Source organism: Meleagris gallopavo, chromosome 5, assembly GCF_000146605.3.
Source record: "Meleagris gallopavo isolate NT-WF06-2002-E0010 breed Aviagen turkey brand Nicholas breeding stock chromosome 5, Turkey_5.1, whole genome shotgun sequence".
Lineage (NCBI taxonomy): Eukaryota > Metazoa > Chordata > Aves > Galliformes > Phasianidae > Meleagris > Meleagris gallopavo.
Window position 1 is genome coordinate 26,850,952 of NC_015015.2, and position 15,908 is coordinate 26,866,859.

At 41.6% G+C, this 15,908-nt stretch overlaps 1 protein-coding gene across 1 annotated transcript in view; it reads right to left on the reverse strand.

The window, feature by feature from the left end:
• SMOC1 (SPARC related modular calcium binding 1) overlaps positions 1–15,908 on the reverse strand; it is a 142,043-nt gene that overhangs the window by 84,015 nt on the left and 42,120 nt on the right. The window lies entirely within an intron of this gene.

A 15,908-nucleotide genomic window follows, 5' to 3' on the forward strand; every position in this document is an offset into this window, starting at 1 on the left:
TTATTTTTTTATTTTTTAAGGGTCTTTGCCATTCTATTTTCTTTAATAGAAGGGAAATATTACTCACTCTGCCTCACCTCTGAAAACACAAGACGTGCAAAGCCAAACATAACCCACACGGGAAGGGCAATACTGAGTCACATCAGCCCAGCTTGCCCAGTACCCTGACACAAACAGCATCTCGTACGAGACAACTTTAGTCAGAGTGCAAGAAATCCATCACCAAAGATGGAGGAACCCAAACAACCTATCAAGATTGGCCCTTGTAGGTGAACCACGGATCTGGCCAGCTTTATATCACCAGTTATTTGCTTATTAAAGCATTACTTATATCACTGGCAGATCCTGCCTGCAGTAGCATAGACCTGCACACTCACAAGGCCACATTTTGCTGCTTCCCCGTGTCACCAGCTGACAATCTAACTGCAAACTACATGAAAAACTACTTCCCAAAGAAGATTTGAATTTGCCACCTTTCTGAATGTCTCTTCTTTCCAAGAATGTAATGCAGATGCAGCCTATTTTTCACATGCATGTGGCACTCCTTTTCTCATCAGTCTCTCAGCACAGAAATCCCAGCATCCCAAGTCCTCACCCTAATGTCCTCCACACCACATCACTGCTGTTTCCCTTCCCTGAAGTCAGCCTAGTTTCTGCCTTACATTTTGGAGACAGTGAAAGCCACAATGCACATAAGGACAAGCTCTCCCCTTCCATCAACTTGCTCCCTGCAAAGCCCAACTACTGGTGATGGGTTACCATTATATCCCCAGCTGCACTCCAATCAGTCTGCAGCAAAACCAGGTTTCTTTTCCAAGTTCATGCTGCCTTCCCAGGGATTATTATTTGTCTTTCCATCATTACTGGCCTAGAGTTTCATCAGAACAATGTAGCGGCAGCCCTTTTCACTGCCTTGTTTAGTGGTTAGATAGTCTGATCCTCACTTCTTCCCCAAACCCAACTATCTGCTCACAGCAGACTTTAAATGAATGCCATGAGGATTAAGCAAGGAAAAAGGATGGGAAGTTAAACCTGTCTTGCACTTCCCCTTCCTAAGCTCCATCTCTAAAGCCTCTCTCGAGGCCGAGGGAACCAGAGCTGCTCTCAGACACATCACGGTCCCAGCATGCTGTCAAAGCACTTAAGAGCTCTGCAGTTTGGACCTGGCTGGCAAGTGGGCACTGACTGACACCATGCTTGCATGCACAAAGCCACGCTCTCCAAGTGTGTTGATAGCTGGATGCCTTACAGGGAAGTGTGAGTCACTACCATAATCACCTTGGTGTTACAGTTGCCTACAAAGCTGTCTGCTCCATGCTTTGAGGTTAAAGCTGCTGAAAAAACATTGCCTGAAGCCTAGTTTGGGATGGTTTTTAACCACTCCAGCAATGTGCATCTCAGAAATTTGTTTTTTGACATTTAAAAAAAAAAATTCTTTGCTCTCATTCTCCTTCTCAATTAAGCAAGATGAAAAACAATTGAGAAATTGAATATTTTCATATGAAAACATATTAGCTCTATACTGGTCGGTCTTTTGAAGACTCATGTGTTACTAAGAACCCTATTAAAATCTGACAGCTGGGAAAAGTAAGCAAGGTCTGCACTTGTTTTAACTTGGGTGGGGCAAACTTTTTTTTTCTTCCCAATTCTCATCTGTCAGAGATTTGCCAAAATTTGTAACAGCAGAGTTTTTTAAATGTTTTTGTTCCCTTTCTGCAACGCTTTCTATAACCTGGCAACACCTGTTCCAAATGGGAAATTGGAAAATTTAAACCTGAAGGCAATTTTAAATGGTTTATAGAGACCTGGACTAGACTATAAAAACACTGTAAAACCAGACCAGATTTTTGCCCAGTTCTTGTCTACCAGAAGCTAGCTTGAAATTACTCTGGTACAGCCATGTTTTTCTGTAGCTCCTGAGGTGCAAAGATCCCCAGTGTCTCTAAACATACACCAACAGGCAGCAGACCGGTGATGCTGAAGCGTCCTCCCAGTGTGTAATGTCAGAGATGGTGAAAGACTTGCAAAGCTTTTCAGCTGTCTATGCAAACAGACTTTAAAAACAGAAGTGCCTGACAGCATAGCATGGTACTCATGCTGTGGTTAAGCGTTCAGTTAAACACAGATGCCACTCTGCTTCAGAAGGATAGGCATATTTGTCATTTATCATGACTCTGAGGGTTTGAGCTACCAGCATGAAGTCACTTTTGCAAACTTCTTGCGTCAGAAACTGAGTTCCATGTACCAGAGCTATCCAGAGGAGCACCAAAAAACAGAACGCTAGTTGCCACCATCAAACCATATCGCAAACATATTGAAAACTCACCTAAGCCTCCTGCTGCCTGCGCCACAATACTTGACAGAGGGCCTTATGGGACAGGACTGCTTCTGCTCCCAGAGAGGGCATGGATGAGAAACACAAAGCCCTTCTCAGGCAGCCAAAACAAATGAGCTGAAACTAGGCTATGGAACAGCTTTCCATGGGTGCCTCCTCACAGAGGGATGGGAAGGAACAGCTTGACATTGATTAATTACAAGGGCCTGAGGAAACATGCAGAGTGCCCCAATGCAGTCTCTATGAAGTTCTTGCCTACCCAAATGAAGCCAAGAACCACCTAAAAAAATATATATATCAAAGCCTTTTTAGCTTTTATAATTTGGATTACAGCAGGGAGCCCACACAGCATGTTAGGTGCTTTCCAGGCACTGAAGATGCCACACCTGCCTTGCCAAAAAAGCTTATGGTTTATGTAGCTGCACAAGATGGTGCTTGTTTTGTTCGACTAGATTTTAATAGCTAAGTTTGCATTAACTTCCAGAAGGATCCAGGATTGTGCCTATCTGATCAGGGTCCACGTGAGCAGCTAGAACTGCCAGCAAGGCTGCATCCCCTGCAGGCACTCCTAAAGGCTCAAACCCACCCCTGTCAGGACATCTGCTCCACCATGGCTCTGAGCCCTCACTTCTGCTTGTCAGCTTCCAGATAACAAAACGGCAACTCTTTATCCATCATTTCTAGAGGTGCTCATGTAACACAAGCAATCATCAACACAGTCCATCCACAAATACTTCAGGTAACAGTTATCTTGAGTGCTCATCCCCTCCCAGCACACGCAGGATGTTTTCTTTCCAGCATTTTGCCTCTCCAAGAATGCTCCTTTGTTAGCAGCCTCAGCAATGTACAGCAGAAAAATGCTTGGATGAATGCTGAAATATGCATGCCCATCTGGGGAAGGGAACAAATGGGAGAGCACTCAAATCTATCACTGTCACAGCTAGGACTACAATTCACAAGTTCCTTGTTTCCAGTCCTTCCTCCCCGCTCTGAGTCAGCAGGATGCAGCTCCCAGAGAGCCCTTGCTGCAACAGGAGGCACCACCAGGACAAGGAAGGCCACGAGCAAGGCAGACATGCTGCCCACAAGGCCTGGCCACCAACCCCATGGCATCACTACAGCAGCCCTGCAAATCTCTGCTCCCTTCAGAGAGGAGATTAGGTATCAGGCTTTTCACACAGACTGTCCTATAACTCTTGAATCTAGAATCAAAGTCCTAACAGCCTTGGGGCTCCCACACAAACAACGGGATGTTCAGCACACGTGGAGGTAATACTGGGTGCTGTATACACACACAGACACACCATGTAAGCAGTTCTGCACTCAGGGAAAAAGTAACCCTGCAAAAAAATGTGCAGCACTAGCCATTCCAAAGCCTCACCCAGAAAGAATAGGGAAATCATTATCTTAGCTCTGAGATTTCTTGAAGCCTCTTCTCGATACCCGTGTTCTCATTTCCTTCAGATCAGATGACATCCAAAATAAATGAAGTGTTACTGGGCTTATCAGTACTTTTCTCTCTTCCCCTTCCCTCCAAGGGAGAAGAACTATTAGAAGCAGAAGCAAAAACAAAACAAACAGCAATAACAAAACCCACAAAAACTAGTGGAAGAATCTATTTTCTAGAAAAATGTTGTAACTGACTGTATTTAAATGGTATTTGTTAAACATAGACTCTATACTAAAATTAGCATAAGTAACATTAGAATGAGGCAACAATACTTACATTTGCACAGTATTTGCTTACATTAAAGGATCCTGCTCTGTTCCTACACCAATCAGTTTGAGAGTCCCTGCTCTAAAGAGTTCACTGCAGTTCTCAGAGCATCGTTTCATGTCAAATGCTGTATCTGTATAAGGACATAAACCTCCTCCTTTAGCAAATACATTTACACAGGTGCTTGCAGAAACCACTTCCCAAACTACTTTCTGCTTCTTCAGACTTGAAAAGAAAAAGGAAAGATAAGAGGTCAAAATAAAGTTAACTTTGCCAACAAAGCATATCTGTTCTTTTTCTCCACACCTCAACACCACTGCTGACAAACAACAAACACTGATTAAAGGGTTTTTAATGCTTGTGAAGGAAAGCAGACTCCCTGCAGCTGCACAGCAGCTGGGAACACTTGTGTTATTTAGCTGAGAGAGGTCTGACCCCACAAGTGAAAATGAGCTTGGTGGTCACTCATTCTATTCACCATCTGGGTACATTATAAGCACAAACAGAACAGAACAGCACAGCCCTTTGTGATAGGGGTGGCAAGAAATGGCCGTGGCGCAAAGCACTTTAGCAAAGTTTCAAGGAAAAGAGGGAGCAAAGGACACAAGTGACAGGAACGTGAGAAACTGGACGTCTATTAAAAAGCAAATCTAAAAGACAAGTGTCCACTGCAGATCAAACCAGAGGTGCCTCAGCTGGTTAGCAGCTTTGTTTCACAGCAGTAGTGCAGGCTGCTGCCTAAATTAATGAGGAGTAAAGAGATAGAGGAAACAGAATACGCAATGCCCTATTCCAGTTTTGGCAGACTTCAAGTTTAAAGACCCTCTAGAATATACCTTTGGAAAAAGCGATCAATCTAGGTGTGCAGTCACCCATTTGTCTAAGCACTCAGACTGGCCTGTCTTAAGTACAAATGAGCCAGTCCTTCCCAGAGAGAATTCCCCAGGAAAACCATACCATTTTATACATTAGAAGAGACTATAAACTTCTGGACATTTTTGTTGTTGTTGGAAAGCATCATTTCAACATTTCCTAGTTTTAACCTTACAGATTTATGCCTTGGTTTCAAGCTCCAAACTGGTGCAACCCAACCATACTGGAGAAAGAACTGGAGCCAAGTCCCTGTTTTAATCATGGCTAGACTTTAAGCCTCATGGCAGGCTGCCTATAGGGCCCAAGAACTTAACTCCAGCTACAAGTTTGGGATCTCAGCCAGGTTTCCTGCCATGGAACCTAGCAGCCCTCAAAGGTGTCAATGACCCTGCTCTAAGCCAGAGAATCAAAACGTTTGGCATTCGCCTTAAACACAGAAAGAAAACCTGAAAGCCTATGAAACTCTGGCAGGGATGGGACCATCATGATTTGCAGTATTCCCCATGTGCATGTAGATGTCAGCCAGCCAGAGCCACCACAGCTCCAAGTAGCTTCAGCCTAAGATCTTATCTAGCAGAAAAAAAGCAAGAACTTTCAAAGGCAGTTTCCTGCAAAAACAGCTGCGTACTGTGGTGGTAAGAAAGATAAGTTGATTTTAATATTCCCTTTTTGGAAATATGTACTTCACTTTCATCCAGACAGATAAGGTTTTAAACCCAAGTTTCTCAATGATCTACATCTCAGTAAGTTCCAGACTCTGAATGGGTACTTTCTGCCTCCTTACAGTTTCATACCTCAACTTAAGGCATTCCCAACAAATTTTAAAAGGGCCCTGCTCCATTCTCAGACAGGTAGGACTTAAGAGAAGGACACTGCAGCACTTTTATTCCTTGAATCATCCCACCTACAAAGAGTTCTAGCCTAAGCTAAAGCACCACTTATGTTTCAACCCCAGGCCCCCAGCTGTGCAAACAAGAATGGGTTCAAAGCACACAGCCTGTGTGCTTGAGGATGGTGAATGCTGGGCAAACATACGTGATCAAACCACAAAGCAGACAAACTTTGTATGTATTTGTAGGAGTTCAATTAAAGACAGTTTTTTCCCTTTACAGGTTGGAAATCTTGTTTTTGCAGTCATTCACCCTCTCCCTCAATTTTTATTCTGTGCAAGCCCTCACAAGGAAGGAGAGAGCTCAAGCATCGTGCTTCATCTGCTAGAAGACTTCTAGCTATGGAAATAATACTTTGGTCTGGGGAGTCTGCTTGTGAAGAAAGTATGTTGCAGAAGCTGTACTGTGTTTGTAGAAGATGAGGGACTAGAGCCAAGGAAGTTTTCTAAGGGCTCGCCTACAATAAATAGCTGAGTAGAAAAGCCTCAGAATCTGACGAGTTCCAGAAAAGCTATACTGAGTTTTTTGTTTTTTAGGTTGTTGTTTTGCAGGGGGTGGCTGTGCATGTTTTTCTTGTTTCTGTTGTTTGTTTGGTTTTGCCTTCAGAAATAAAACAAGGAAAAGACATTACAGCATGAGAGTAAATTTTTAAAGCAGTCTCTTTGGCTATCAAGGTGCAAGCTTATGCAGTAAGTAGAATTGTTTAACTAAAGTTCATTTGTGGGAAGGAAAATGCCACATACTAAGACATAAAGAAGTTCATTTAAGCTTTTTAAATAATCCTTTCCTCTTTACAGAATTTTTTAAAAAGATGATACAGGTATGTGTATAAAGTCCCTTCAGTTTGATAAACATCTAGCTTGTTGCAGCATATTAGATCAGTAGTTAGATCACAGATCAGTATGTTGATCAATTGCAGGAAAACAAATCTCTAGAACATAATGCTTGAACAGAAGTTTTTATTTTAAAATTCTAACATGATTTCTGAACCTTCCTAGTTTGGCAATATTAAAGTAGAATCTGATTTAATTCCTTTGAAATAACATTACTTCAGCTTCTGTCAAAGCTCACGCTCATAGTCAGATTATTCTTGTAGCCAAGATGACACGCAAGCCTAGAACAAATTTGAGATTAAATTTAATTTGTCAAACACATTGACAAGAGGAGGTATGTTTAACTTGGACTAGCTTCTTCTCGTTAGCAGTGCTACTATATATAACATTGAACCAGATAGAAAATCCAGATGTTTGCATAGTCAAGCAATGAATTTTTTGTCCCAAAGGAAACAATGGCAAATCTTCCATTGACTTAAAGGTGGAATGTTGTCTTTAATAAATTGTATTGTTTAATAATCTGTATTAGTCTGTCTGGTTTAGGAGTCGTCTTCTGCCTAACTCAAAAACAAAAGCAGACTTCAAAACATCAATCTGTACAACTTATGCCAAGTTAGCCTCCTTTTAGGAGCCATACCCCCTACTTTAGTTTGTCATAATGATAGCTGAGGCTGTTCTTTTCCCCAGCAAGTACAGCAGGATTGTAACTTTGTGCTGTCACTAGAAAGTGAAAAGTTAACTATTCTACTGTAAAAGGGTATAGAATCTCAAGTCTCAGGAAAGCAGCACAATAGAAGTTGTATAGTTAAATAGAGGGCAGTTTCTCAAGTAAGATTTTTGTGGAAAGCATTCCCTGTCCTTACACAGGAAAGTTTTTGTGCCTTAAACCACTGAATAGGCTCCTCATGATCTGGAGCAAATTCTCTTGCTTTTGGACTCTCCTGAATCAAGTAGGAGACTCAAGTACATGCTTTCTTACCCTTCACCATACAACAAACCACATCAGCTTCAGAGTTTGCAGAGTTCTGGTGATTAAACTTCCCATGTAGGTGCAGAAAGTAGCTCTGAACGAATACTTTCCTGAGCTCATTTTCCCCGCCAGTAGAAATGGCTACAGTTAGCCCTAGCAATACCCTTTTTGCCATTTGAAAGAGCTGGGATTACTGCGGACAGAATAAGCAAGCTGAGAAAGACAGAAGTTCACCTAATTAGACCCAGCTGTATATTCCATAGTACTCCTCCTCTCTGTCTATATTTACTTCCTTCCCAATAATTCCATTAGAATCTTTGTGGGACCGATTACTGCTCAAGAACAAGTGTGAGACCCTTCTCTTGAACTTGTCTCAAAAATACTAATGGGAGTTTCCCCAACATTACTTTTCACCACATTGTACTGAACAGTGCAACTCTTCTTCCTTGTTCCAAACTTGTTTCAAAGAGTAGAGGATTCTTCACTTCAAATAAGTTTCCTACATACATCTGTTCTGTGCTGTAAGGGTGCACATTAACTGCAAGTATGTCTGATTATAACCAATTTTTTTTGAAGCACTCTTAAATGAACAATCTATGTGAAGTAAAAGCAGTCCAAGTTTCCATCAGTAGCCTGCCAGCTACAAATGACTTCTCTTTCAATCCGAAAGTCCTTAAAATTTGTCTGCATCACCTGATATCAAGTCATTCAAATCCTTCTCTTAAGCAGTCTCATACTAAACTAAAAGTACTTTCCCTTTCCTTCCTCAGTGTTATTGCTAATCAAGCAGGGCACCTATTCTAAATTGAGTTTCTCAATCAGCTGATAAGCTTTCTAAATATCCCAAATTGGCAAAACAAGAAAAATAGCCACTATCCAGTCTTTACCACTGCCAGTCTCACTTCAGTGACTAGCCATATGTATTACACGTTATAATTGTAAATAAGACAGGTGTATATAGAGAATTACAATCCCTGAAAGTACTCTACTCTGCTAGCAGATCATCACATGAGAAGAAGTGAGGCTTAACTAGTTTTACAGGCACAGCTTGATAGCCATATCTTTAGAGTTAAGCACAAATGAAAACATAATTATACAAGGGTACTGTAAGAAATACAGTTTTGTTCTTGTAGATTTTCCAGGATTGAGAATGCCACCCATTAAAACTCCACAGCCCTACATGTTTCAGTTCTTCTTAAATCAGTTCTCCTATAACACTGAAAGAGGCATTCAAATTGAAGTTGGCATCCAGCCTCCATTATAGTTATTGTTACTGCTGCCAACAGCAGAATCAAGACACAGATATTAGAAATAGCTGAGCTCATTAGTTCAAAAGCCAGCGAGGGCTGGCTGCCCATCAATAGAGGTACACTAACTGAATGCCAGATCTGGCATTCCATTGCACGGGAGGGATATTGAAAAAGAAGGTACCGTGAACATTAAAAGATTTTACTTTTGTTATCTACATGTACCTTCATATTATCCAAAAGCCATGAAGAACCAAACTCATTGAAAAGTGGCTGTATCAAGAGGCTCGCCACATTCCATTTGACTTTATACTCACTATCATCAACACTCCAGGATCAATGCTTCTGAAGCTCTCTTACTACTTTTGCCTGGGAAAGTAACTATACTGACATATCTCCTTCCACAGAAGGCCTACTTCTGCACCTGGGTTCTCACCCAACAGTTACACAGATTAATAAAGGAGGTCACCCTTATTTACTCCAGTTCTCCTCTAAAGTATCAAAACTAGTGAAACTGAAGAAAAGAAAGAGGAACATCACCTTCTTAATTATAGAATATCATGTTTTTGTATTAAATACAGAGCAGCTCATTTTGTCAGCGCTATGAAAGGAATATTTTTCTCAGATTTATGACCAGCCTTGTTCCAGAGTTCTCAAAGAGATTTTCTCCTAGTATCTTTAGAGGCTGTCTCATTCCCTGACCTTCAGCCGATGGATTAAGAAACAAGTAAAGATACAATCCCAGCAAAAGTACTAACTGTTCAGTGAATAGCTATGATGTCCTCTTTGTTCCTCCTATGAAGCACTGCAGTAGTTACATCCACAGTCCAATCACACAGGCAGTCCAATCACATTTAGCAGTCTTAACTCTTCCTTAAGCAGATCAGCATAGAGTCCTCAGAATAGTCCTCCAGTAGGGTGCTTTTGTCATTGTAAGGCTCCTGCCTTTCACCTTTTAACACTTACTGCTCCAAGTGCCAAATCTATCTCAGTGAATTCTATACTGACGTAAACAGATGCATTCATCGAAGACAGGGTTTAAATTCACAATAAAATAGTCCTGTTTACCAAGAAAAGAAATATGCCAGCCAGGAATTTAAAGCAAGAGGGAAAGAACTGGGAAAGGATGTATGAAAGAGAACTGAAACTCCTGTAAAAAGTCAGAAAAAAAAAATAAAATTCTTTCCCCTAACTCCCTAAGGAAAAGAGTCATCATTTTGTTTCTTCATTCTGCATCTCTGTTTGCATTGTATTTTACAGTGTTTACAACATTTCTCATCTTTCCTCCTACATTTAAACCAAATGCTTCCTTCAGTTGTGTAGGGGGCAACCACCAGCAGAGTTTAGCTCTCTGCTCTGTATGAATAATGGTGGAAAATGCTTCCTTGGCCTGTCAGTCAAAACTTCTTGGCACAGCACAGGCAGTAGCAGAGAAGCTTTCCCCATTGCTGAAGTCTTTCTGGACCACAGATGGAAGAACTTGCTATGAGTGAAAGGCACAGGGCACAAACTTCAATTTTGCCAGTATGAAGATTTAATTATTTGTTCTCACCTCAAAAATATTACTTAACACGACCATCTAAATATACAATAAACTTTCCATAACAGAACAAGATGTACTAGCTGCTTCAACTAGGAGTTGAAAAAGCTACAAGAGACAGTTCTAAGATAAAACACTTATGCTAGGCAAAAAACAAAGGATCCTCATTAGCTTTAATTCCATCATCTGCTGTCATCAGCAGACAACGTTCAGGAATGTGTTAATGTACACAATGAGTAAATTATTTTTTTTTATTCATTTCTGCAGACAGGATTCCTTTACAGTTACACATGTCTCTCATCAGAGTTGCAGCAGTAACTTAGATGCTGATCATAAACTTGAAGAAATTAAAAACAAATCACACATTAGTATAGCTATTGTACTGCTGCTTACTGCACACCAGACAATGCCATTTCAAACTGGCAAATTGTTAGCATGCAAGGTTTTCTATCCTATTCAAGTATAGGGTTTATATACTTTTTGAAAGCTTTGGAGCAAGATGCCAGTGACCAGATGGGATTCACGCAAGAATGCTTAGAAAGCTGGCAGAGATGATTGTCAAGCCACTTTCTACCATCTATCAATGTTTCCGCTGAACTGGGGAGGTCCCAGAGGGTCAGAGGCTTGCCAACATAACTCCCTTCTACAAGAAGGGTTGTATGGAGGATCCGGGGAACTACTGGCCTGTCAGCCTGACCTCAGTACCCGGAAAGGTTATGAAGCAGATCATTGTGAGGGAAATCAGATGGTATGCACAGGACAACCAAGGGGTCAGGCCTAGCTAACGTGGGTTCATGAAAGTTAGGTCCTACTTGACCAAGCTGATCTCCCTCTATGATCGAGTCACCTGCCTGGTGGATGATGCAAAGACTGTTGATGTAGTCTACCTAGACTCCAGCAAAACCTTTGACACTGTCTCCCACAATTTTCTCCAGGAGAAGCTTGCAGCCCAAGGCTTAGACAGGTACACTCTTCGCTAGGTAAAAAAATTGTCTAGATAAGCTGGATCCAGTGTGTGGTGGTGAATGGAATTCAAACCAGCTGGCAACTGGTCAGAGTGGTACTTCCCAGGGTCAGTAATGGGGCCTGTCTTGTTAAATATCTTCATTGATGACCTGGATGGTAGAATTGAGTGTACCCTCAGTAAATTTGCAGCATGAGAGTAAGAAGGCCCTACAGAGCGATCTGGACAGACTGGATCATTGAACTGAGGCCAGTGGGATGAAGTTCAGCAAGTCCAAGTGCTGGGTCCTGCACTTCGGCCTCATCAACCCCAGGCAACACAACAGGCTTGGGGCAGAGTGGCTGAAAGATTGTGCGGAAGAAATGGACTTAGGGGCATTGGTTAACATTCAGTTAAACATGAGCCAGCAGTGTATCCAGGTAGCCAAGAAGCTTAATGACATCCTGGCTTGTATCAGAAACAGCGTTACCATCAGAAACAGAGAAGTGATCCTCCTGTACACAGCTCTGGTGAGGCCAGACCTCAAGTACCCTGCCCAGTTTGAGGTCCCTCACTACAAGAAAGACACTGAGGCGCCACAGCATGTCCAAAGAAGGGCAATGAAGCTGGTGAGAGGTCTGGAGCACAAGTCTTATGAGGAGTAGCTGAGGGAACTGCAATTGCTTGGTTCAGAGAAAAGGAAGCTCAGCAGAAACCTTATAGCTCCCTACAGCTATCTGAATGGATGCTGTAGCAAGGTGGAGGTCAGCCTCTTATCCCAGATAACAGTGATAGGCTAAAGGGAATGGCCCTCAGTTGTGCCAGGGGAAGTTCAGGTTGGATATTAGAAAGAAAATTCTTCTCTGAAAGAGTGGACAGGCTCTGGCATGGGCTGCCAAGGGAAGTGGTTGAGTCACCGTCCCTGGAGGTGTTCAAGAAATGCTAAGATGTTGTATTGAGGGCCAGTGGGGAAATACTGGTGGTAGGTGAACAGAATTACTAGATGATCTTAGAGGTCTTTTCCAACTTCAGCAATTCCATGATACTGAGCTATTAAGAATTGTTTATATTTCATTAGCTTGACACTCTGTTCACATAAGTTAAGAACATTTCCAGTACTGAAGAGACAAATGTGGTTTGTAAAATGTTTCAAACAACAGCCTTCTCAAAGACATCTACAAGAGTCATCGCTAACCTGTGAGCATTGCAGCTCTAAGACTCCTGAGTTGATAATATATAGAAGAGACAGCAAAGATAGCAGAAAGCAGAAGCATTTACAGGTGTCTTTATGCTGCACTAGGTCATTTATGAGCTTCCACACTAACATTCCTTTTCCATCATATTGCATTCCTTTCCCTCACCCCACTATGTTATACATATACTTAATCCCCACATCCAAGCAGAACGACATTAGAGAGTGACTGATCTTCATACAGGCTATTCACTCTCTCAGTTTGACAGCATTTTTACATTTTTATACTATGGAATTGTTTATTTTAGTATCTGTTTGCTTTCAGCTTAGAGGAAAGGTTGATTCCAGAGACACTGAACTATTTTTCACACTTAGGTGGGGAGCTGCAGAATGCTTATGAAGATTCCTTTCTGCCAGTGACAGACTTAATTTCCTTGCTTTCTGCAGAACTAAGTTTTAGAGCATTTCAAGTTGACCCTTAAATACAAGGGCTGTACTAGGATCCTCACAGTCAAAAGCTGTCCAGGCTAGGGGTGTACCTTCAAACAAGAGCTCTTCCAGCCAGGGCTGTCAGCTTCTCATAGAAGTAGCCACATCTAGTCCAAATTCACGTGGAACTCCCAAGGTTAACTTTCCTCCAATCAATTGCACTCACTGGGGTTCTGGAAGTGCTCAGCTAACTTTGTGCTAATGATTTGTGTCTCCAATGAAAGCTAAAAAAAAAAAGAAAAAAGAAAAAGAAAAGCAAACACACACATACAAAAAAACCCACTACTAATGTACATATTGGTCTATTTCTGCTGCTTGCTTCCCTGAAGGGAGTAGGGTATCAGTCTTAATATAAGCAAATATGAAACCTTTGCACAATAAATCCTTGACACACATAATTGGCAGGATTGCTGCACTCTCTCATCTTCCTTTTCAGGGCATGTTATTGAGAAAGCTATGGCAAAACAGCTGTGGCTTTATCTGGATTCCTCAGATTTTCTGGATCTCTTTCAGTCTGGTCTAAGACCTGGCCTCAGTACAAACACATACTCAGGCTCACTGGTTGGACTTCTCAAAGTGGACAAAGACCAAAGTTACATTTTTAGTTGACAGACTTAAAGCAGCATATGACACCAGCTGCTGCATACACTTTTTTCTTGTGACTTCTTTGAACTGTGAAGAATAATTAGTGCTCCTGTCACCACCACACCTGGAAGAGCATCGGGAGTTTCCTCTGCGTAAGGGAGAACAGATTTCTTTCTTCACACCTCCTAGAACATATGAAGCTGGTGGGTCTGATCTCACCTGAAGGAGTTTGCTTTTCTGATCCCAAAGATTAAAGTCACTCTTCTCATTTGGAGAGTATGCCCCACCTTGCCAACAGCCTGGACTGTGCCCTATACAAAGATGAACCCAGAAAGAACAAAGTGGCACCAGTAGAAATGTTTAGAAGAAGCAGGACTGGCTTTGTCTCTGAATATCATAAAAGAAGGGTAGGCTACTTACTGCTCAGGTGATACTGCACTGCTTGAGATATAGCAGGCAAACTAGTACATTAGCAGAGAACAAGGGAGATGAAGTATCTCTCATCCCTTCTGCTATCTGCCTATAGCCACCCATCTATTAATTACAGGATGACTTCCTTCTCATCTAAGCGAGTAAGACACTAGAAAATCATGCTCCATCACCCTGCTCAAAAGTAAGCCTCAGGAGAGCTCTAGGCACTACAGCTATGAAGTACTGCAGACGCTAGCTGAGAGAGACAAAGACCCAGTCTGTGACTGTAGTCATCCACACCCCCAAAAAGGCCTTGTCTGTGATATTTAAATAGCCTCAAGTCAGGTGGCGGTAGCATCCAGGGCAACTAGCTTTCTGGGGATTTCTGGCTGAAGAGTAGCTTGTTATGGTGGGAGTTCAGGGAGGGAGGAAAGTGAAAAACAAACAAAAGTTACATATTTTCCTCTCCCCTCCCCTCAGCTCAGCAACCTTTCCAGGATGAACTGTTACCTTAGACAGCAGCTGTCTTCACAAACATGTTGAGTCACATATACTTCTTACAAGTTTTTTGGTCCAATATCAGGAGAAGATAATTGGAGGGAGAAATCAAGTTTTGAAATTAATCCAGCAAGATTTAGCCATACAAACAGGAAGGAAAGAATTAGCAAAACTCACTTTTATATTGCTTGACAAGACTCCAGGCAAATTCTAGATCAGTTTAGTTCTTAAAACATCTGTTTTAAGAAATTGAACGGATAGTCACATAAAAATTGGTTTTTGGTGGACAAGAAATAATTGCATACTTGGCCTAGCTGTAAGATTTTACTGACCCTTGAAAACTGAAATATGATATAGATACTGGCATGACTGGAACGGCCTGCTTATTAATGTCTATTCTGACTTGCAAGTCACACATTTCTGTACTCAAGCCTTGTATCCAGATCCTCCCAGGTTCTATCTCTTGGCCATTGCTCCTCCTCAGTTTCAACCTTCTAGATTCAGACAGGTCCTACACATTTAAATCAGCTTTCTTCCAGTACCTTCTCAGAAAATACTGAAATATTTGGGAAAACATTAAAGCAGAGAAGAGCCATGTCTGCTCCTCCCCTCAAAGAATGCAAGCTCTTGTGCACAGAATGACCAATCCCATAACTGCCTTTGAAAGTTTTTTTATTAGCAGTTATATTTGCATCTTAGAGATATAAATATCGTTACCAGCTCATGCATCAAGCATCTTCTTACCAGGTTTAATTGCATGCCAACCTGCTGGTTCATTTCCATCCCTCCTTATTGTTCCAGCTTCTCCTCTCTGATTCAGAACTTAAGCAGCTTCCTAGATCTTCCCTCTCATCCCACTTAGAAACCCATACTACTTCATTAGCCAGTTTTTCATTCAGAATGCAAATAGGAAGAGGAAATTATTATCCAGACTCTCAAAAGCTGTAATTGTACTCAGTAATCCATCTCTATCACTTGATATAATTTCAATCACCAATCTTCTTTTACCAGTTACAGTTCAATTACTTGAGCTGTATATTTTAGCCAGCATTTTGTTTTGTTTTTACAAGACTCTGAATCTAGGCTATAGAGAAGTAAGTCAGAAGTAAGCCAGTCCAATGTTGTCCAGTTTTTGAACCATCGTACTGGAAGAAAAATTGTGGGCCCAGAAAACAGATTTGATTTTCATTATATTTCTGTGACAGGACAAAGTCTGAATAGCTTTGTCTCTTTTCTCTAACAAGCCTCTGGGTATCACCTAGCGTTGGCCACTTGACAGGGTAGCAGCAGCTCAGTTTCATGCAAAGATTTCTTAGAAGCACCACAAAATACAGTTACATTTGAGTATCAAGACAGTGACAAAAAAGCATTAGCACTGCCTGAAA